This window comes from Aedes aegypti, chromosome 2 (genome assembly GCF_002204515.2).
Source record: "Aedes aegypti strain LVP_AGWG chromosome 2, AaegL5.0 Primary Assembly, whole genome shotgun sequence".
Lineage (NCBI taxonomy): Eukaryota > Metazoa > Arthropoda > Insecta > Diptera > Culicidae > Aedes > Aedes aegypti.
Window position 1 is genome coordinate 73,235,121 of NC_035108.1, and position 24,209 is coordinate 73,259,329.

Here is a 24,209-nt window from a genome sequence, read left to right on the forward strand (position 1 = left end):
GAAGTTCCAATAAATTGGTCAGATGAAGTTAAGTATCTAGGGCTCATGCTAGATAAGAGTTTAACTTTCAAATATCACATTGTTAAATGCCCTCAAATTTACATTTGAAAGCCAAATGTAACAAATATATGAAATGTGTGTATCCACTTATTAATATAAAATCGAAACTTTGTCTTAAGAACAAGCTTTTGATCTTTAAACGAATTTTCAGGCTAGCCATGTTGTATGCTGTACCAATATGGACTAGCTGTTGTAATACCAGGAAGGAAGCTCTGTAGAGGATTCAAAATAAAATTCAAAACATGATTCTGAAGCTCTCTTCTCCCATGAGGATATCCAATGTTGAAACATTGGAACAAATTTTGAATCAAGTATTTTAGACAAAAATCGTTGCAATCTTCTATTGCCACTATAAATGCGTAATGTATTCAGGTTAAACTTATTGAAAGCTTTTTTTTTTGCTTAGCAGTAGGTGAACTCAACTCACAAAACTCAACAAAACAATTAACAAAATCTTAAAAATAGCATCATTTTGTTGAAATTAGTATAATAATGTTGCGTAATACAGAACATCTAGATATTAGAAAGGAATTTTATGTGGAAAATGATACTTATGCAGATATTTCAAAAAGATTAATTGTTTCAGTTATTGTAGCAAAGAACATACTGGTTCATCCACAGGGATTTATCGAAGTATGATAACACTTGCGGAAATTCTTCTAATGTTTTTTCTAGGGAGTTTCGGTCATGCTTTTCCTCTTGAATTAAACTAGAAATTACACTCATAAATACGATTTTGGAATTATGTTGTTTAATAATCACTTCACGAATCTTTACTCTTTTATTCCTTGTAAAATTCGTTGGTTTGTTGTTGGTTGTTCAGTAACTGTTCAAGATTTATATTTGAAATACATACTGACTAATACATACGTAACGCCAGAAAGAAGAAGGCTTCATAAAGTTCTTTTAAATCAATGTTCTTCAAACTAAAAAAAAGTTTGTTCCGTGAAACCTCTGAGAATACCTCCAAGAAATTCATTTTTCTTCTGCAAATAATATATAATTTACACCAAACTACGAATTTCACTTTGAAAATGTCCAAGCTATGCCGTAGGCCGGTTTTTTTTTTTTCAAAACTCTACTCCAAGGATTTTGCTAGTCTATCTCCTTAAATGCTGATTGATCTGCTTCAAAGAAATTTGCAGAAGTCTTGAGATAATTGCAATTTATTAAGGAATATTTCTAGTACATATATATTTCAAGCATTTTGTCTTTGTTTTTCAGCAATTACTCCAGTTATAATATCAATATCTTTTTTTTTATTCTCCATTTACTTAACTTATTGAGCTCTTATTACTCAGCTTGGGCGAGAGTAATTTCAAATTGACAATTGTTCTTCTTAGTACATTGTCTGTATTCCTATATGTTTTATCGATTAAATCTATTTGTGGATCTGATCCGACGCTACGTTGCCTCCTTATATCAATATCTCGTAATCTTATTATAAGAAATGTCTTATCATTCCTGCAATATTGTACAGACATTTCTTTACCATCAGAGATTTTCTGACGAATAGGTTTTTTTTCCGATGGCTTTCTCAGTTTGGTAGTCGAAAAACGATGTTTTTCTTGTTCCCAACGTTTCGGCCTATGCGTTTTGCCCTTTTCAGGGGGCGTAAGGTTTAACGTCTCCCATTATAAAAAATATTGTCGTCTGATTGGTCGGTTCCAGTAGGGACGTAACGCCAGGAAAGGGAAGAATAAGAAGAAAAGTATACGTAACCTAGTTTTAGTAGTAGCCTCGAAAATAAATATGTTGAGAGCTCACAAGGTGCAAAACTCATTCTGCTAAATACTCAGAATAAAGGTGGCGTGAAAGTCCAAGATGACCACCAGATTTTTTCTCTTAAATTAATGGTGTTTTTCTTAACTTGACTTGAAGAAAAAGCTATATTCTATACGATGTCACTAAGTTTGCTATATGTTCCAATGGAAATATGAGACATATCATGTAAAAAAATATCTAAGACTTGGGCTTTTTCGCAAACTTTCAAGCTAGCTGGCGTACGAAGGGTCCACCAATTTAAGAAAAGCGAAAGGACCACTCTTTAGTTTTATTCAGCGAGAATTTCTCTCCTGCAATAATTTCTCCACCAGAGTTATTTAACAATCCTACGATGAAGAGAAGATCATTTTATGTCTACCAGTGGTGATAGATTTTATTTTGGTCCATTCATTCCCTTAGAAACAACGACCTAACATTCGATTTAGGGCGAGATCATAAGGTATGCGAGATTTCTTGAATTTGAAAAATTCAAAGAGATCCAAGAGTTTAAAAAAAACTACATTAAGTGTTATCTTTTAATTTCTTCCCGTTCCAAAAAAGTTAATCTAAAACATCTCATATTGTTTTCTCCAAGGATAATTCTTGTGACTTGTCTAAAATATTTTGTCGCAAAAATACTTTTGGAATGGTTTTCTCGGTCTAGAGGTTATTAAAACAGCTAGTTTTCGAGAACTCGACGTTTCGGCCGTTTCTTTACCTTTATTGGTGATTTTTCCCTTCATGAGGGTCAAATAAATCTGGTTAGTACGTCGGGTAATCCAAAGCCAAGACTGAGAAAGCCATTCCGAAAGTCAACTTAAGTACCAGTCAATAATCTTCAATTCACCGCATTTTTTTTTTTCAAATATTGAAACAAGAATTTTTCCAAAGAAACATTGACAGATAGTCAAGAGATTTCTTCAAAACTTGCTTCAATGCTTGACCGAATGGTCTTTCCTTAAGCAAATCTGCCAAAAATCAATAAGCAGAATCAATGAGAAAGTTCACAAAATGTTACTGCTTCAATTCCATAAATTTCTGCAAGAGATTTAAAAAAATCCCTTAACAATCTTTGGAGGACTTCCTTATAGAATTTCCGAAGAGTTTTAGAAATTACCGATTGCTGAACAGACTCCTGGCAGAATTTTTCAGGAAATCTTGGGAATATTTACATAAAAATGGAATACTACGAAGCGTTTTGGAGAAACTAACTGTTGGTAGTTTCCAAAAAAATCCACAAAGAAGTAGTTCTTGATTCTTGGAGTAGTTGTTGGTGCCGAAAATTAAAGCTACGCCCTTGCCCTTGTACCGGTTTGGTCACTAAGCTGGTTGAATGGTTCTGGCGCACTCTGGGGCAGATAATTGTCTTCGGCGGTCAAAACCTTTAGCAATCTGGATATGCACCATAGCAGTTTGGTGTCTGCAACAATGTTTTTTGAAATAATTTCTACCTCATTTTGACTCTTTCTTATTCGATCTAGATCGGTTTTATCTTTCACTGGCAAATTTTTGAGATTTTACAATACTCTTGGTAATAAGAGTCCAACAACAGTTATTCCAAAAAACTTTGTTGAAGACATTGAACCTCTAGGATGCGTATCCAGAGTACTTGAGGTTTTGGCCCGTGAAAACAGTTATCTGTTTCAGTGTGTGGCTCAGGACTTCCCAATCGGTGGTCCACGGACCCCTTAGAGGCCGTGCCGACTTCTTAGGAACCCCTAAAAGTAATTGAGAACGAAAAATTTATGATTTTTTTGAATTAATGCGAAGAATCTCTTTTCTATCTTGTTTTGTAAAAGAGAAAAATTAGATGTTCTTTAGTGTAATAAAATTTTTCAAGAAATATTAAAGGGTGGCTTCAGAACTTTTGAAAATCTCTTGAAAATGAGTCAAGTAATGTTGTGGGACTTGTTCATACTTTAAAAGCTACTTTTTATGTCTACTTCTTATTACCAAATTGATTCCAGAATATGTTCACGGATTTACCTAAAACATGTTACTTAAACTTTCAAAAGTTCAGTTTTCCCTCGCAATTCATCCAAAAAATTATTGATTCTGTAAAATCTTATAGTGAGATATAAGTTCTACAAGGAATCCTTCTGTGAATTCCTTTAAATAGTTTCCCCAGAAATTTTATTACAAGTTTTTCGGCGAAATTCATCAAAAACCCTTAAAAAAATTGGGTCAAAAATTACTCTATGTTTTCTTTTTCTAGAAAATTCGCTTCAATTCCCCGGATCATTAAAGAATTGAAAAGATAACTGTTTTTGGAATGTCCCTTGCCTTCGAATCTTCAGAGGAAATTTTATTGAAAAATCCCAGTAAAACTTTTGCTTTCAAAAGAAGCACAACACAATATGTAGAGAAACATGTAGCAAAATAACAGGGAAGAAAGAAAGGGTTTATTATGATATCCATAAAGGAATTTGTATTGATCTTCCTTAAAAAACTTCTTCAGAAAAAATATACTTATTATAGGCAGAATCCATATTCTTGGTTTGAATTTTTGTGCGATACGATGGTAGAATTATAAGGCTTTTGAGTAGAATTTCATAAAAAACAGGCATCAAGGAAGGATAGATTTCAATGACAATTTCTAAGGAAGATTCTGATGAGAAATTTGTTTTATTTGTAAATTCATCGGAAAGGTTTTAACTATCCTGTAATTTACCTGTAGAGAAAAGGTAATAAAAAAATTATTATACTTTCAGTGAACCATTGCCATCTATTGTTCTACCTGCTTCAACATTTTGTTCTTTCTCCTTTCTTCGCATGACGCTTTGAGGAACTTCTTTCCACACTCAAAAAAGCAGCATTTCAAAGAATCTATAAAAATATAAATCATAATAGTTTAGAAAAAATACAGAATTTGTATGCGTATAGTTTTTGATTTCTGAAAGTCCATAAGATCCACTGAATGCATTCCGTAATGTTATTAAAAAAACCGGCAACATTTTCACGGTTAACTTCTAATAGTCGAAAAAAGATCCTCCAAAAAAGTTTGTTTTGAATTTCTAAAGGTAGAAAAATGAGTTCTACATATGTGCACGATAATATCATGAAACTGTCGAGTTCATACAAGATATTATCTACAATTTCAGTCATTTTAACACCAATCATTTTCTAGCATAATAGACGAAGGAGAAAAAAACAAGATTTTTTGTAGTAAATCCTACATAGCTTTAAGCTTTTCTATGAGGTACATCGTCAACAAGTTTAAGAAATTCTACGATATAATTCTTGAATTTAATGATAGAAAATTAGTAAATTTTTGTATTTCAGCTGCAATTATTAGAAAAATTATCAAAAAAGTTGTTTCAATTTTATTTTGTATGTGTATTTTTTATGAAGGTAGTCGTAGTGGAGTTTGTAAAGCAATTCCTAAAAATATCAAAATTTTCCTAAAGTAGTGTTTGAATCCTGAGATTATCATTCGGAAAAAATTGAAGTTATTTCTAGATCCCGAATCGTTGGAACTGTATCTCAATCGTTGAAGAAAAATTAAAGAAAAAATCGCTGGAAAATACTTAGATGAGTCTGTGTTAAAATTTCCAGAACAATCTTAGGGAAACAATAATGTAATTATCTGAAAAATCCCTGAACGAATTTCTCGTGAATTCTTTGAGTATTTTCGAAAGTGAAAGAATACTTGAATGTATTCCACTAGCAAATTCATAGGAATGTTATAGTTCTTTATACATTTATTAGTTGGGCATTTTTGGAAAAAAAAAACAAAAAAAATAAAAAAAAAAATATTTTTGGGAGGTTTTAGAAGAATTTATGGAATGAATCCTTGCTTAGTGATCTTGAAGACATTTTTGGTGAGACTCCTAGAATTGTTTGTACTATTTCTTGGAGAATTTCTCAGTAATTCCTAAAAATCCTAAACAAATTATTAATGAACTACTGGAGTTTGAAGAATTAACTTACAACTGGAATTTATATGTTATTAGTACGTAGAAGACCTTTCAGAAGAAATCATTAAAAGAATTTCTAATGTATTATCTGGCAGAATTCTTCAAGATTTTTAAGCAATTCGATAGAGATTCCTCGAGAAATTTTATGGTTAGATAAGAAAGTCTGGGAATGATTTTCCGTGTGAATCCCAGTATGAACTCAGTGAAAACTGCTAAAGGAGTTCTGAAAGAAAGCACTGAAAAGTACGAAAATAATTCATGAATAAATTCCCGTTGGAATTCACAGAGGAATCTTTTCAAAGCACATGGTTGAATACCTGAAAAAGCGTGAAAGAATCACGTAAGACATTCCTTGTGAGTTGTTTTTTTGCTATAATACTTTTTTTTCGAATGGATTACAAAAAGAATGCATTTTTTCAGTAGCGAAAATTGAAATTATCACTGATGTGTCGTGAAAACAGACAAAATTACAAATAAATAAAATCAATCTGCTAAAAGTACAAAATTTGTGAACATTTTAATTCTAACTACGCCAATGAAAAAATTCTGACGAATTTCAGATAACTTGATCAAGAAAAAAAAAACAATTTTAAATCATTTAGGTATCCAAGTGACTCATTACACTTATAGCACAGCATGATCTTTTGTTGGATATTTTCAAGATTTATTATGGCAGCTCAGCTACGAATGATACTTGGTAGACTCCTGGCTAATTGTAGACTCCTTCAAGTGACCACAGCGGAAGTCTTGTATTATTTGATGGAGCAGACATGAGTTTTGCTGTGCCTACCTACGTATATCTGTTTAATCATTCTAAGATCTTCAACAGGTTTCCATGAACATTAATAAACATCCATTTTAAGGGTCCGCGAAATGTTTGTAGATCTTGAAAGAGGGTCGTAGCTTCGAAAAGGTTGTTCTAACTGCTATAGGGATCTATTATTTAAAAATCTTTCGGAGGTTAAGAACACTTAACCAACCAAATTTTGATGGCATGTTACTTCTGATGGTAATATAAATACAAAATTGTGCGAAAAAACTGTTTTCTTCAAAGTTTGTAGACTATACCATCAAAAAGGTGTAACTACGATTTTTAAAGACGCTCAGCCATGCGGTTTAGCTAAAGGAATCGACTGGTGAACTTAGATTTACTGGGCAGTGCTGGTTTCAAAGTCGAAAGTGATTGGCAACTGCCTTATCAACGACGGATAATCTATAAAGTGGTGAGCTCGTTTTATGCTTCTATTTCAAATAAGTTATACATGTTTACATAGATCTTTTTGTGACAATGGTTTTGATGTTGCGTTTATGGATTTGTTCGAAAACATTGATTAGTCCGTCCGTACAAGTGGCGGCATGTTCTTATTAATGTTTTTCATAACACATGACAATAAACATACATATACATTGGTTTTTGTGATTGAAACAAACTTTGAAAAGTTTGATACTAAGAGGGTTGATGTTTTCTTTAGATACCGATAAAGGGCTATCTATTGAAACTATATAATGTAACTTGTGAAATCTCCCCACTGAAAGAAGCCTCTTCTTATGATAACCATGGATGCAGAGGTATACTCGGTCTTTAACAAAAACACAAACAATTCTTTCTTCACCTAACGACCGTAACATGAAAACACATCACACAAGTCTCTTTTTATATTTACAAAATCTTTGAATGGTTCGTCACCATAGGGGTCGACATATTTTATATTAAGTCTTCATCAATGCCAATAGATGACTGTTTTTTAATAGACGTAACATGAATACAAAGGTGAATCCAGATCGTGTAGCCTCTGAACCCTTTCCTTAACAATCATGAAGATGCAGAGGTATACTCGGTCTTTAGTAACCATGAACGTGGCCAGCGCCGTTATTTACTCTCTGTAACACTTGTAATACCCAAAATTGTTCATTGTAGAAGGTAAGCTGCTCCCAAGCTCCGTTGGTTGGTCCCTTGTGCAATTTTGATTTTTCTGGTCAATCACGGAGTAGCACCTACGAATAGTACGGTCATCTCTGCTCATGCTCAGTAAACGACTGCTGAGCATCGATTTGATGAAGATTTTTTCCTGACAATAACGGCCCGGGAAGCACCGTGCGCTTGCGAATGCTGTGAGAGTCGTCGGACGGACGGAGCAAATGACTCGGGTAAAAGAGCCCACGAAATTTTCGGAGTATTTGGACCGGGAATTCGTGTAATGTTTTTGCGCCGCGTTCGGGGCCGAAGCGGAATTCCAGAAGGAAACCCAACTATGCCGGCTATTCGGTGATCGGTTTTACGGTGACCGTCGTCATCTTGGTCGTCGTCGCCGTTGAACCCAACCGTGCAAATCATCAGAAGAATTTTCTTCGGTTCCGCGCGGTTTCGAGCGAGAAACTGATCTGCGATCGTCTGCTCGGTGACTCCTCCTCTCCGCAACGGGGTTCATTTATTTCAATTAACCTCCGCTTTCGATTCGCTTCAGCTGTTTACGCGCCCGGACACGGGCATTGAGACGACGACGGTTACTCGAATATCATAGACAAGTTCTGGCAAGGTCGTAGCTGGAGCCCCACTTCTTGGTCGTCGGGCCTAAATTCAAAACAAACTGGATTTCGAATTGAATTTGTTTGAAAAAGAAGGTGAATTTCTTGAAATTGCACTAAAAATCATGCTAAAAAAATATTTAAAAACATCTGTCAGGAAGCCACAACGTGTCTTGCAAATAATCTATTAAAAATTGTTTACACAAATGACTTAATCTTAGTCTTGAAACAAATGTTACCTCAATTTTTATTAAATTTTGTTTTTCGTGTATCTCTGAGATTGTTTTAAGATATTGATGAAAAATGCTTTTGAGATCGTTTGTTCTCTCCTGATCGCAATCCAGACTACGCCCATGAGCTCTTGCACAAGCACTGACTGGGAAGATCGCTCGTCCACAATTAAACAAGCAATTTTATAGCAATTTTCCTATCGTTTTTATCGAATTTGAACCATCTTGGGACCCCTCGCGACTCACCTAAGCAAACTGCCGCTCGCCAGGCTTCGGGAACAGATCACTCAGGAAAAAAAGAAGAACCCCAACCAATCCATATGCTCATCCACGAATTATGCTGAAAGGCGCACGCTTCTTCGCCTAATTATAGATGTTTAAAAGCAACCTTCGGGCCTCCTGCTGCTGGTGGCGATGATTGCCGCCGATCAAGAACACTACTTTTCTTCGCCGAAAACCCATCTCCAAAAAGTTGAGAAAAATGGTTTCATCGAACAACCAACGCCTGGTCCGCGCACAGCTGTAACGCGCAGTTGTTACCGAGTTTTATCATAATTTTAATAGGATTCAATTATCTGGTACCATGCGCGCACTGGGACTAAATCAAACTTCTGGCCATAGGTATAATCTTCAGCGGAGTTCCAACCCGTTGTGGATGACGAAAGAATCCAGAAACAGAATGATGATGGACAATAACATCAGAAGAGACGGGAATGGAAACGCGGAACGGACGAAGAAGATTTGAAAGGGTCAACAAACTGACCTCGCTCGTTCGCTCGCTTGTGCCAGGCCTGCTGGCAACACTTTCGCACCGATTTGACAGCTGTCTGTGATTGCAGTCAACGCTTCAGTCACATCATTGTGTGCTTTTGAGCGAGGAACAAAGGGCACAGTGGAAAGCGATGAAGAACGGACAGAGAGAGAAATGGGGAAAATGGGTTTGCAAAAGGGGTGTGTGTTAATTTGTGACAAGTGAATAATACAGAGAAGAGGCGGTTGGTTTTCGAGGATCGCTGATTCGGAAAATTTGCGCCGGTGAAGAATGTTTACCTTGGTAAGAAGGTGGTGGCCATTCGTCATTGCGGGGGAATTGATGTGAAAGGGGAAAGGGTGTTGGAAGATGAAGTGTTTCTGTGAACTTCTTGATGGAAGTTTTAACACTACCTAAAGCAATGCAACTTCTCTATGCTACTAGAATAGTACTAGCTAATCAGCTCGATGTTTTGACAAAATTTCCGAGATGCAAATTTAAATAGACTTCCATCCAAGCTTTCTCATTCAAGTGAGGAAACAAACGGTGCCGCTAATCGTGGTCAGTGTTTTCAAATTGGGTGAATTTAGGCAGGAGATATTAAGGTTAATCATGCGAATCAAAGTACTTTACCAAATCGTGGAGGAAGGAGACATTTCTCAAATATCTTGAGAAAAAATGAATACGTTTTTCACTTATGACTTAAATTATACTTTTGTGTAGGTTCGCTTTGAAAGGTTGTTCAAATAATCGCAATGAAGGCGGAATCTGACGTGCCAATCGTCAGATAGGTCTTTCTCAATCCTTTTATTTAGTTCGGCTTTACAAAGATAATCTTAAATACTAAAAACATTAGAAAAGTAAAAGTAATACACTAAATCCATGAAATATAAGAACGTTTTAACACTTTTTAAATTGTACCCCGCTAATTTGCACATCGTTCAGATTAAAAATGGTTCAAACGTCATTTAGCTCATGGAACGGAGTAAAGTGGAATGGAACGCTGTGGAACGGAACGCAGAACCAAAACAAAGAAGTGAAAGAGGTTACCAAAAATATGTTTCTAGGGTGACTAGATGTTCAAATTAAAAATGAACCCCGATGGTTTGCATGAGGTACCGTTCAAATTAACGGGGGTGTACGGTACCCAGAACAAAATTCTACAACTTTTTTTTGTACCAAAAGATTTCAAGCAACCGAACATTATTGAAGTTCGTCCGGTTGACCATCTTGAAGGCCAAACTCCATAATACACCTAAGGTATTCAAGAGCAAGCTCGTTTTGAAGAAGCAATAGGTCAAAATATCAAGAGAAATCAACGCCACCATTTTCCATTTGGGTCGTCTGAAAGGCAAAATACGGGCATTCGATAATGGAGAGGAAATATTGCTACAGTCGAAGCTTGTTATAACGACATCGCAAGGGACCGTCGTAATAGAGAAATGTCGTTATAAAAATAGTGGTTACATTAAAATCTTTTCCAAGGGACCGAAAAATGTCGCTATAGAGAGTTTTGTCGCTATAAAAGTGGTCGTTGTAACGAGCTTCGACTGTATTTTTATTGGAAAAATCACTATAACTAGTTCCTTGTGTGCACAACCGTGAATGTAAGAATTTCTCCAAGACTCTTCCAAGAATGATACCTGGATGACTTTCAAAGAAGCTCAAGAAAAATATCGAGATAATTTCTTGGTGGAGTCCATGGGTAAAATATGCAAATTAATACTCATTAGATATTTTTTGTATTTTTTTTATAAATCCGGAGGAATTTTTCCAGACAAAAGGCTTCCTTCGAGAAATCTTGGATGAACTCTATGGACTTCTTGTATTATTTAACAGTAGGGTGCGGCTCATTTTCCAAAAATTATCAAAATCGAAAATTCGTTTGGTCTGCTGAATTTGAATCACTTAACAAGAGACACCTCAAAGTTTTAGTCATATAAAAAGATTCAGAGGTGGTGCAAGCGACTTGAAAGTGAATTTTCAAGTTATAACATATAGAATTTTTCAGCCAATTTTGACATCATTAACTCACAAATTTAATTTATGAAAAGTTCGTAGAACATCAAATACAAATAAAATCAAAACTTAAAATACTCAAACGATTTCAAATATGTTCACATGGTTAAAACAAAATTTTAAATGTTAGAGTAACAAAAACTGCACGCAAACATGAAATTTTAACAAATAAACCAAATTTTGCATTTTTTTTTGTCAGTTAAACGAAAACTGAACCTCGCTTTTCCAATGTTATAAATCATTCAAATGGTCTTATAAACAATTTTATTTATTTTGCAACAAACATTTTTTTGCATTTAATGAAACATTTATGCACTGTTTAACTCATAATTACAAAAAGAAGCTTCATATACTTCTCTTTAATAGTAAATATGCAACTTCCGGCAAAAATCGTTGATTAATCCAGAAAATTTTATTTCTCACAAAAATCTTTTTTTTTAGCAGTTATTGCTGAATACCTAATTCAAACATCAAATTAATTAAATATGTTGCATGCACAGTTTTAAAACAACTAAAATAGCTTCAAAAGCATACAAGAATATCAGAAATGAGCGGTTCCACGCCAAATCGGTAAACGATGAAAATCGACTACCTTGGATTCAAATGGCATTTTGCACATAGTTTCGATATAATAGGATAAGTTTTTTCCACTGGTGGAGAGATCATTTAAAATCAAGAGTAACTTCTGATAAGGGCGTAATTATTTTTAGCATCACCATTTAAAAAAAATGTACCTCGGAAACCGTTTGTTGTCAAATAGGCTTTGTAAAAAAATATACACTGGAAAAAAAAAATACTTTTATTTTCATGAAAAAATCGAAATTAAACCTTAAAACACAAATTGCAAAAAATAGGAATCTTCGATTGTTTTCAAATTTTTTCTGTAAAATTTCAATGTAAAACCAGATGTTTTAAGCACAGTTTCAACATGGTGCAATTTAAAATAAAAAAGTTTTTCCAAGAGCAACTTTTGGTGCATTTCTGAAAATTCAATTTCTGGCCGTAGAGAAGACGTTTTGATGCTGTAATATGATTCTTCACCCAAAAACAATTCAAAATGCTGATAACAATGATCTTCCTAAAATTAGTCGTTTTCAAGATATTTAGGATTCAATTATATTAATATCATAAAACTTAATAATATACGCCTGTTTCATAAGTTACTCCAGATGCTCCACCAACAATGTTACGTTTATCTCTTTCCACATTAATATCCCATCTTTTAAGGGCAGTTTCAACATGGTGCAATTTAAAATAAAAAAGTTTTTCTAAGAGCAACTTTTGGTGTATTTCTGAAAATTCAATTTCTGGCCGTAGAAAAGGCGTTTTGATGCTGTTTTATGATTCTTCATCCAAGAACAATTCAAAATGCTAATAACAATGATCTTCCTAAAACTAGCCGTTTTAAAATGCACCAAAAGTTGCTCCTTGAAAAACTTTTATATTTTAGATTGCACCATGTTGAAACTGTGCTTAAAACATCTGGTTTTACATTGAAATTTTACAAGAAAAAATAGAAAAAAATCGATGATACCTTTTTTTTGCAATTTGTGTTTTAAGGTTTAATCTTGATTTTTTCATGAAAATAAAAGTATTTTTTTTTCAGTGTATATTTATTTTACAAAGCCTATTTGATTGTCTACCATCCCTCCTCAGACACTTTTTCTCTATAACAAACGGTTTCCGAGGTACAATTTTTTTTAAATGGTGGTGCCAAAAATACATACGCCCTTATCAGAAGTTACTCTCGATTCTAAACGATCCCCAATTATATGAGATAATTTTCGTCTCATATACTTCATACATTTGCGCAGTTTCATCCAAATCGGAATGGTACATGTCAGATTTCAGCATTTTATGGACGATTTCGTGTGGAACCGCTCAAATCGATCAAATATTCAAAAAGTTATGGTCAACAATTTTCTTTGTTGTAAGGTGACGAAAAGTTTGGAACATAAAACTACCTTTAACTAAGTCTTTGTCATAGTTCGTTCTCGCATAGGTGTGATTTTATATCCTAGCTTTGCGTGTTAATGCCAAGATTGTGATTTCAGTCAAGGATGGATTATCAACTGGTGACCTCGTTTTATATTTGTAATAACGCACATTTGTATCTAGGCAATGTTATGTTCTTCTTAATCGTTAAACAAACTATAGATGGTTTGTCACTATAGGCTACATGAATTGCATTACTTACTTATAAAACTTCTTTCTGTGATGCAGAGGTGATCATGATTTCTAGTATCAATGGGCGTCGCTCTAACATTCCTACCCTTCCCCGATGACCGTAAGGACGTGACTGTAAGTCGTTTTTCAAAACATAGAAGAACACATGTGGTTTAAAAATCGTTTTGTCTTTTGTTTGTCAAAAACAACACGAAAACATGCACTTTTTACGAACAATAAAAAAGTATTTCTTTGTTAATTGAACGTTAGTACGAAAACTGAACCTCGTTTTTCTCATATTAAAATTTTTTAAAATGATGAATTTCGAAAAATTCAAATTCACGTTTATGCTCTATTCAACTCGCAATCATACGAAAAGCCTTCATGAACTGCTATAAAATAATATATATGTAATTTCCGTCAAAATAAACTTGAACAATCGAGAAAAAAAAGGTTTTTAAACTTAAAATCGTGTTTTTGACTAGTTTTTGTTGAATAACTAATTCATACCATTTTTTCAATTGAATGTGTTGCATACACCGTTTTAAAACTAATTAAATTACTTCAAAAACATGCACAGAGATTAGGAATCGACCAATTATTTCTAGAGTAAAAGTCAACAATTTTTTTGTTGTAAAATTAGGAAAAAATTGGAAAAAAACACCGTTAAATAAGACTAGTTTTGAATGTAGGAAACATATGCATGCTACAAACTTACCATAAAATTAATTTTGAAAATAATGATGCTTTAAGTCTAAAAAATGGATGGAAAATAACAATGCTATGAAGACTTCACTGAAGGTCATATGTCATAACATTAAAATTCACCTTCAAGTCACTGGCGCCACTTCCAAATCTTAATATTTTTGGCTCAAACTTTAAGGTTTTTCTTTCTATAGGATTTGAATTAAGAAGAGTACACACATTTTTGGTTTTGAGAACGCTCGAAAAATAAGCCGCACCCTAACTCAACAATGATGTGCTATAAGTTATGCAGGATGACTTTGGGCGTCCAAATGAACCCGGTTGATAAGCCAAGAAATTTGACTAACTCGTGTTTTGGATTCTACTTTGCTTACTATTATGAAATGATTCTGAACCTTTCAGGAGTCGAACCTCCAGGATGCCTTGGAAACTTTCAGCATTACTTGGATCTATAGCTGTCGACATTATCACGAGGCTTAGGAGTTCCGGGTCATTTGGCCGAATGCCATTTGACCGAATGCCGTTTGGCCGAAATTGAAAACAATACTGAATATCGGTTAGCATACATTTGTAATGAATTTCAAAGCTGAATTCCAAAGAACAGTTTATTCTGAAAGAAGGATAAATCATAATTGATATACAGCTCTTTAGTGTAAGTTCATTGAACAGTCAATGCTGAAAGAAGAATATTCTAAATGTAAGCAATTATTCACTTCTCTGCTAGCAGTAATAGCTGCTATCATAGGTTTTTGCATTGCGTTTGTAGTTAGTAAAACGGTATACGATTTATTCGTCTTGATGCTTCTGATATTACTTAATTATTCAATTTTTTAAATTATTTTAAAATAATTCATTTCTGGCAACCACAAGTTTGACTTCTTCTTTTCACAACGGAGAAACAGTTAGCTGCTGTAACGTAAGTGTTCACCGAGTCGTTCGATCTAATTTTTAATAAGACTCTATGAACGTATAATAAGCCTTAGTTCCATTAACTATGAAAAATATTAAAATATGAAAGAACAGCCCATGATCAAAAGTAGGCAAAATCTCTTATAAACGTTTAAGCTAGTGTAATGCAAATAATTGTTATATCAGTATAACTATAAAGAACTGCCGGTTACTCAAAGAAGGTAGAATTTCCAATTAAAATATAAGCTTCATTATTTCCAATAGTAATGTGCAAGTTGAATTGAAGAAGAAAAAATTTCATATGTAATTATCAAAAACATTTCAATCCCTAGCATACAGTTGATAGCCCAGAGACGAGCCTCGGAGGCGAAAATTGAAGCTTTATTTTTGAGGAACATCCTGTACAACCCAGATGGAGATGATACATCAGTAAGTTGTAAGTTTTAGAAAATGCACTCCTAAAGTAGAGCAAAACATTTTTGTCAATTGGGCAGGAATATGGGAAAACATAAATATGAGATTTATTTTAACCGACATAAGATCAATGGTATTTTTTTTTTGTTAATGACATCATTGCAAATGGCAAGAATCTCTCGGCTTATAACATTCGCAGTAGCCAAGGAAATTGTCGTAGGTGTGGAATCGCAGATAGCAATTTTCATCGATCAAAAGAATATCCAAAAGCAAAGATCATTTGGTTATGGCGCAGTTCGAATGTTCAAACGCGTTATAAAATAAGTGTAGTTGATTTGGAGGATCTTCTTTAATTTTCGATATGTAAATCATCGCAGCAACAAAGAGCTGCTTTGTGGCTGACCATGAAAGTGATTTCATTCAATTTGAGATTTTCAGAACCATCACTATTTGTTTTTTTATAAAGGAGATAAGGGAAGAAAGGTGGAACAACGGATTTTTTTTTGCTTTGGAATTCGGATCCAATTTGAACATATGCTAAGTGTTAACAATCGTAGATGTACTTAGGGTAAGAAGTTTTTAACTCAAATCCTGTTTCAATAACAAAAAAAAAACAGATATGAGCTCAGAGTTCTGACGCGCGCTCACAACTTCGTCCTAAATTAACGGATAGTTATATGTATTCTCTTGGAGCACTTATATAGCGACAAACATAACGTCCCGCCACATCATAAAGACCAACAAGTTAACTAGCAGATTAGTTAGTGGGCTACACTTATGAATCCTACACATCAGCGTTGAAAAAAATTTGAATATTTTTTCTGTGCTTGATTCAGATAAACGGCTTTCGGACAAACGGCATTCAGCCAAATGGCCGGACACCTTTAATTTTTTTTTTCACTTTTTTTTTGAGCTCTTACCCTCTTCTGTATTTCATCAAGCAAGCCACAATTTGCAAACTATGCCGGTCATAGATATTTTTTTATTTGTTTTTTTTTTACTTCATGATTTTTTTTCAGCTAATAAATGATTCATCATCAAAATATAACAAATACTGCAATTCCTGATGTCGACAATTTTTTTTGCCGGAATTGTTTACCGAGACTAGGTTGCACATAAAACTTGAATCAAACTGAAATCACGAGTATGAGAAAGGTCTATTCTGGCCTTAAATTCAGAACACCAATACAAGTCCGTCGAAATCCCTCATTGTATGGTGTTGATTTTTTTTATTCTAATCATTTCGTATAATAAGCAATTCAAATGTCATGAAAAACAAAACATTGTTATATGCATCGTGATCTTTTGTCCGGTTTTTACGGTGTAGAATTTGCTGTGGAACTTTTAGTCGAAAAATAATTTAAAATATTCGAGCCATTTTTTCCAAATATTCTCAAGAAATTGTTTCGGTGAAAGTTTGCAAGAGCTCCACCAACAAAATCTGGAAGATGTTCGCCAAAAAATTTTGTCAATCGCTTTTCCTGAAGAAATTTGTTAATATAATATTCAATTTCTTCGTAGGTTTTATGACGTACTGTCATACCTCGATATAACGGTACACATTTAGAACGTAACACGACATAACGTAACTTTTACCTCGATATAACGTAACTGTTTTGTTTACACCTATTTATGTTTTCAATTTTTATCAAAAACATGCTTTATGAACTACAATAAACATTCTTCAAGATTCAAACACCAATCAATACTAAATCAGAGCAATGCAAGCGTTTACTGAATTCAGTCATAAATCGGTATAGGGTGAGCTATAAGCTCAATGTTGAAACTACCGTTTTGTCATTGCTGTTCATTTAAATACATCATTCTTCTTAATTTTTGTTGCATTTACGCTCCCACTGGAATCAAACCTGCTACTAATTGAATTTTATGAAAAATTTTTTTTTATATTTATTGATTTAGATTTTACATTCAAAAATACTTGTTCATATTTAGATTAGACTTGTGTGCCACCAGGCCACGTTGCTATCGCCGATCCATTTAACGTATATTTGATAATACTTTTTTTCTAAATATGCTTAAGAAAATATTTGGATTTTGTTTAAGGAATTCCCATTGATTTACTTCAAATCATTTTTCCAAGAGTTTTATGTTTCGCCTTGAATTTATCCACGGATTTCGATTAGAATCATTCCAGATACGTTCTGAGATTCCACCAATATTTTCTTCATGGACTCATCTTAAACCCTCCCGATATTACGACATGTATCTTTTAGAAATTCCACTAGTTAATCCTCCTGATATCCATGTATAAAAACTACAGGGATTTTCTTCAGAAAGGATTCCAGGGGTCTCACCAGATTTTTTCAAAGCGGTTTCAGAGACTTCTCTAATTTACTTAACGGATTCCCGTCTTAAGGATTCCTAGGGGAATTTCATCTGAAAATTCTCATTAAATCCTCTAAGAAGTGGTTCAAACATCCTACAGAAATTTCTCCAGAATATGGCCAAGAATTGTTTCCAAGGGATTCTGAATTCTAGATTCAAAAATTTTGAATTTCTCCAAAAGTTTTAAATATATTTATCGGTATTCATTGTTGCTGAGTAAGAGTTGATCAAATCACTCCTCAAAGCTTTTTCAGTTTAATAAACTATTGTTCAGTTACAAAGGTTACTTGGGTTCTACTGTGATCAAGAATTCCACCAAGTAATTTCTCTAGGGTATAAAGTGGATTCAACTATGAATTATTAAAACTTTTCCGCCTACGATACCTTATTATTTCCGGAGTCGAGAGATTCATTCATTATTCCAGCAATTTTTCATGAATTCTTCCAGCGACCCTTTTAAAGAGCAATCCAGTGATAATTCTTGGAGTGCTCTGAAATTTAGAATTTATTTTAATTCCCTAGTTCCTCCAGAGACTTCATGTAGAATGCTGCCGATAATCTCACCAAATATTCGTTCAGAAACTTTTCCATGGAATATCCCTCAATGATAGTTCTTATTTTTAATGGAGTTTTCCTGTGATTTCTTAATTAATTATCTTATACATTTTTTAAAGAATTCTTGGGATTTTTTGTCCAATACTGTAGCAGGCAATAAAACCCAAAAAACAAAAAACACTTAAGAACAAAAACCTTTTTTTTATTCAAATTACTTAATTATGTCGGCTCATAAGCAAAACCGAGAAGAAGTTTGTGCGGCAAAGTTGTTTCTATGATCGTTTTCTACAACTTTGCTCAACATACGATTCCTTAAAAAAAGTTACTTACGATTCCTTAAAAAAACAAGTTAGCGTATACGTCACTCTTGCGATCAACGTAAATATTTTTTTGATGCATACACTTTGTAGGGTCGATAAGAACAAATATTCGTATAAAATAGAAAATTAAAGCTGCCGGCATTTTTTTACAGCATCTGAAAGCTTTTCATCTTGGTTTTGTGGAAAAAATATGAAAACTACAAAAACTCACATTTTTGTTTTTATTATTGCTTGTGTCACTATAGTGAAACATGTGCCTATAGTAGCACTAATTATTATTTCTGTTCCTATAGTAGCGCTATCCTCACGGCCTTGGCAAAATACTCATTAAAACTGTATTTTTACAAAATTTTTATATTTTCCCTTCAAAGTGTGGATCAAAAGCTATCCAATGATTAAAAAATGTTCTTATTTTCTAAATTATTTTGTTTAACAAGAAATACTTTCTCTTAGTAGTGCTACTATTTGCACAATAGGTTAACTATAGGTGCAATGGAGTCTTAATTAAAAAAAAAACTATTTGTTTCGATCATTTTTTGAAAAAAATCCAGCTGTGTATCTTCTGACCTTCATGTCGAAATTTGCAATACAACAATTCATAGCAAAACGGCCGTAGAAATACAGTAGTGCGACTATAGGGGACTGTCTACTAAGGGAACACCGACAGTACTAGGGAAAAATCTGAACAAATTCTCAGAAGCAACTATAGCTCTAAAATCAATAAATCGAGACGAAAACCTCATGTCCGTCTGAATTAGCTTGCTGGACCAGTGTGCGTTGTAATAATAGCTCAATATTATACACTTTATTATATTCAGCTATGTCAGAGGGCAGGGATTGAATCCTTAGAAAATTGAGAGAATCTCTCGCTTATCTTTCTCTGTAACAATCGTGATTTGCAGCACATTATAAGAGACTATTTATCGTCAACTGCTACAGCTCTGATTAGATCGGGGGGATATCCCCAATGGTAAACAAGCGAGAAAAATGGATTTATCATCGCTCTCTCTTTGGGCTCTTGTTCGCTGCTCTGATTTATCAAATTTGTTACTACTTGCGACACATTGCTGATCATGGACCAATGACCAATGCTGGTTCTCAACTATTGGTTTTATTTCAAAGTAAGAATATGATAGATAAGACTATGAACTAATGGCGATCACCTCATCACTGTCCCAAAATACCCCAGTCTTCCAATATATAAAACATAAGAGCATTAACCACCGCAAACAAGCTCATTGGTTATAATTTCCTAAGACGCAATTCAAAGCATCTAAACATTCTAATCTCACTAATCCGACCGTTCCCCCGACGATCGGATTTGTTTGGATTTTCAAAATTCAAGAGCACCGACCAACTCGGTATCTTATCAGTCGATTGCCGCTTTCTATTAGTCATTGCACTCCGGAATCAGTGCTGTGTCATCGATTGCGCTAATCGCTTGACACCTCGCGAAGGCGACCTTTACAACGGTACACCCCTTGACCGGTTATCACACCAATAAAATCATGTGTACTTCAATCACAGTGATCAACCGCCCCTTTTCCCTGGGGAACCCCTTTGCGTAAACAAAACATTTGTATCAACCAACCTTTTGCTTCGCTGTAGCCTCCGCAAGCCGCCCGACGATGTTTTGTTGTCACTTTAACAAGTCATTCACTTGTCAGAACAGAGTCTTACGGAGCCGCTCTTATCAGGAAGTCTCGTCGTCGGTAGCCACCGCGGTCTGTGTTATCAACATCATTTCACTGGAAAACCACTCACACGTGCCCGCCGTTAGAGAGTTCGCGGAGTCGCCGATATCTGGACGAAGCGTCCCATATGAATCATATCGAGACAACCACATTTGACGGCTGCCCAGATAGGATTCGCTTTCACTTGACGCGGACCGCACAGCTGTCTTATCGTAGCCGCCCAACCGACCAATCGTTCTGCAGATAAGACAGCTCGTCTGCTGCTTCTTCTACTTGTTCTTGCTGTCGAAGGCGAGGCGAGTTTGCGGCTTTCTCCACCGGATGGCGACAGTTGCCCAACGCGCGTTGCAAGTGGCGCCACTTCTGTCGAGGCCCTCGCGGAATTTGTCACTTTTTGTCCGCTGAACTCCATAATTGTCACTAATTTTGCCTCCTTAGCGCCGTTCGCGCTCTGCCTCTTCTTCTCCTTCCAGCCCTTTCCAGCGCACACACAGTCCACGGGCGGCTCTCCCGCACGATTCGTTTCGCAAGGACTTCTGATGATGAACTGGCACCCGGTTTGGCACTGTATTTGTCATCTAGCTGTGCCACCGAACGGCACCCCCGCTTTCAATCCGCACAGGACGATGCTCACTCTTCCTCTCGATTGAAAACGGGAAAAAAATCCAACTCGCGCATGTTACGAAGTCAACTGTTTTTTTTTCTTCCGTCCACCAAGTAGCGCGATATCTCGCCAGGAATCAGCATGATTACTGGCTATAAAAAACAAGAAAAGACTCAAGCACTCACTCACGACACGCTGCTTGGTTCTTATTTTTCTAGTCACAGCGCCCGGTTGCTTCCTCCGCTGCTCATCCTCGCTCTTCTTCATCCACCGCATCGCGCTTGGCACCGTGACTGCATCACACTCACACATTTGCACGTCCCCAGCCAGCGCGCGTGAAAAGCACCTCTCATACCCCCAATCCTTTACAAAGCGAGAACCGCCACCACCAACACTTCGAGGACGACGCGACGCTTCGCTGATGGACGGTTCCGCACTGTCAAGCATTCAGCACCAACGCCATTCAGCGGCACAGCCAACGTGTGCCTCTCCGCCGCGTTCTGCATCACCGCTTGCTGAATCTTCCGGAAGGGCGCTGCGCTTCACTGCACTCTTCACCGCCAGGCACCGCACACACCACGGCAAGCGCAAGTGTAGTCGTTGTTCGCCACGCCCACTTTTACCCCGTCGCTGTAATCGAACGGTGCAATTGCGACGGTCGGTGACAAAATTACCTGCGCTTGTTGTGCAGGGAAGTTGGTGACGGGTGGTGGTCGGAGCGGGGTTCCGCTACCGGAGGGGAATCGTGTGCGATTCTGCGCAGAAGGAACGACGGTGAGAAGCAGAGAACAAAACTGAACGATGGGAACTGGATGGTGGCGCCTCTGGTGGATGATAGGGGAAGTAGCGTTGAACATAATGGATAGGCGAGTTCTCATTCGAGAGGTGCTGCCGCGGGTGGTGGTGGTCGGTTAGGGAACTATATCTCAATGAAAATCGTTGGGAATTAAGGGATGAAATCTTAGGGGATGAAACTAGCATTGGATAGAAACTGGAGTTATACAAATTGGTGGAAATTGAATGGTTGGGAAAGTGTGTGCCTTTGCTTCGTTCAGTTTGTTGTGTTCTTAAGTTTATGTACAGCCCTAAAATTTGTAAGGTAAAGGGGTTTAGCAAATATTAAAGCCTAGAGCCACTAATAACATAAATTAACCGATGCGGCCATGTTGAGCCAGTTTCACACAACTGAAAAATGTTTTGCAACACCACACAAACAAGATTCTTTTTGCACTTTTTGTACTGACTAACAGTAGTCATTGCATAGCAACAAATAATTTTATATCAGTGTTTAGAATTGAATAGAACGCATTGTGTGAATTGATTCCAACAAACGCGTGACGTAGTTTATGAATGTTCTTTTCCAAATTCGTTTTGTAAAATGCAAAAAGAAAATTAAGCAGAAACCAAAAGAAGGCTGAAATGGTTCTGAACAAAATTTTGAAGGGACTCAGAGCCGTATTTCGCATCAAATTAATTGTTCAAAAGGTTTTGAAAAAAATTTTATGAGAATTCTGAACAGGCCCAGATAGCCGTAGCGGTAAACGCGCAGCTATTCAGCAAGACCAAGCTGAGGGTCGTGGGTTCGAATCCCACCGGTCGAGGATCTTTTCGGATTGGAAATTTTCTCGACTTCCCAGGGCATAAGAGTATCTTCGTACCTGCCACACGATATACACATGCAACAATGGTCATTGGCACAGTAAGCTCTCAGTTAATAACTGTGGAAGTGCTCATAAGAACACTAAGCTGAGAAGCAGGCTCTGTTCCAGTGGGGACGTTAATGCCAGAAAGAAGAAGAAGAAGAACAGAAAAAAAACCTTGACGGTTCTGAAGAGAACTCTGAAAAGATTTTGAAGCGAATTTTAAAGTGATTCGATTAAAATTTTGGAACAATTTTTCGAAAAATCCAGGGAAACATCTGAAAAAAAAAGAGATGAAAAAATGAGTAAAACCTGGAGACTGACCTGGTGTAGTAGTTAGAACACACGCCTCTCACGCCGAGGATCTGGAGTCGAATTCCGTCCCGAGATAGTCACTTATGGCAAAAGAAGTTATAGTGAAGACTTTCTTCAGAAGGGCTTTCTTCAGCCGTTGGTCCCGAGATGAAAAAGCACAGGGCTAAAAATCACACGACACTGAAGACGGCCTTACAGTTGAGGTCGAAATACGCGTATCTGTCAAAGGATACAAACTTTAGTAGAATTATATGGTATAGTACTAAATTCGGTTTTTTTCATCTACTAAAAATCTCGTTAATAAAAAAGAAAAACAAATGAGAAAACCTGGAAATTATTTTTAAAAGAAATCTGAGAAAATTTAAAGAAAATTATTAATTGAATCTTTGAGAATTTCGAACAGACCTGGACTGGTCTTTGAAAACGATCCTGACATTTTTTTTTAAATTCGTTTAACAATTTAAAAACAGTTCTAGCTGTACTTCGAAGAGCATCTAAGTAGAATCCAAAAAAGATTATTAAGAGAATATTGAGAGAATACAGAACATCATTTTGAAACGAAATATTTGGTCACAAAGGATTCTGAAAGGAATGTCGAAAGAGGCTTGAAGAAAAATACCGCTACAATTCAGAAGAAAGCTACGAGAAGATTCTGAAGAGCATCTCCAGATGATTCTGGAAAAATTCTGGAAAAATTTTGCGAAAAATGCATGGAGAACTCTTAACAGAACAAAGAAATTCTGAAAGGATTCTAAAAGAACCCAGAGAGAACTCTAAAGAGGATTCCAAAAAGCATCCTGAAAGAATTCTATTAAGGATTCGAGAGAGATTCCTGAGATGATTCTAAAGAGAATGTTGGGAGTATTCTAAAAGAATGCTGAGAGGATTTTAAAGACAATCCTGAGAGGATTCTGAAGAGAATCCTGAGAGGATTCTGAAGAGAATCCTGAAAGGATTCTAAAGAGAAACCCGTGAGGATTCTAAAGAGAATCCAGAGATGATTCTGAAAAAAACTCTGAAAGAATTCTGAAGAGAATCCGGAGAGGATTCTGAAAAGAATTCCGAGAGAATTCATAGAAGAATTCTGAGAGGATTTTGAAGAGAATCCTGAGAGGATTCTGAAGGGCATCCTGAGAGAATTCTGAAAAAAAAAATCCTTAATGTATTCTGAAGAAAATCAAGAGAGGATTCTCTAGAGAAGCCTGAGAGGATTCTGAAGAGAATCCCTAGAGGATTCTGAAGAGAATCCCTAGAGGATTCTGAAGAGAATCCCG

At 35.7% G+C, this 24,209-nt stretch overlaps 1 long non-coding RNA gene across 1 annotated transcript in view; it reads right to left on the reverse strand.

Annotated features, from left to right (window-relative positions):
* The window catches only part of LOC110675652, a 135,949-nt gene extending 114,591 nt beyond the window's left edge, over positions 1–21,358 (reverse strand). The window contains exon 1 of the long non-coding RNA XR_002499677.1: positions 20,274–21,358. This is a non-coding gene — a long non-coding RNA (uncharacterized LOC110675652). The remainder of the gene's footprint in view (positions 1–20,273) is intronic.
* Positions 21,359–24,209: the final 2,851 nt, after the last annotated feature.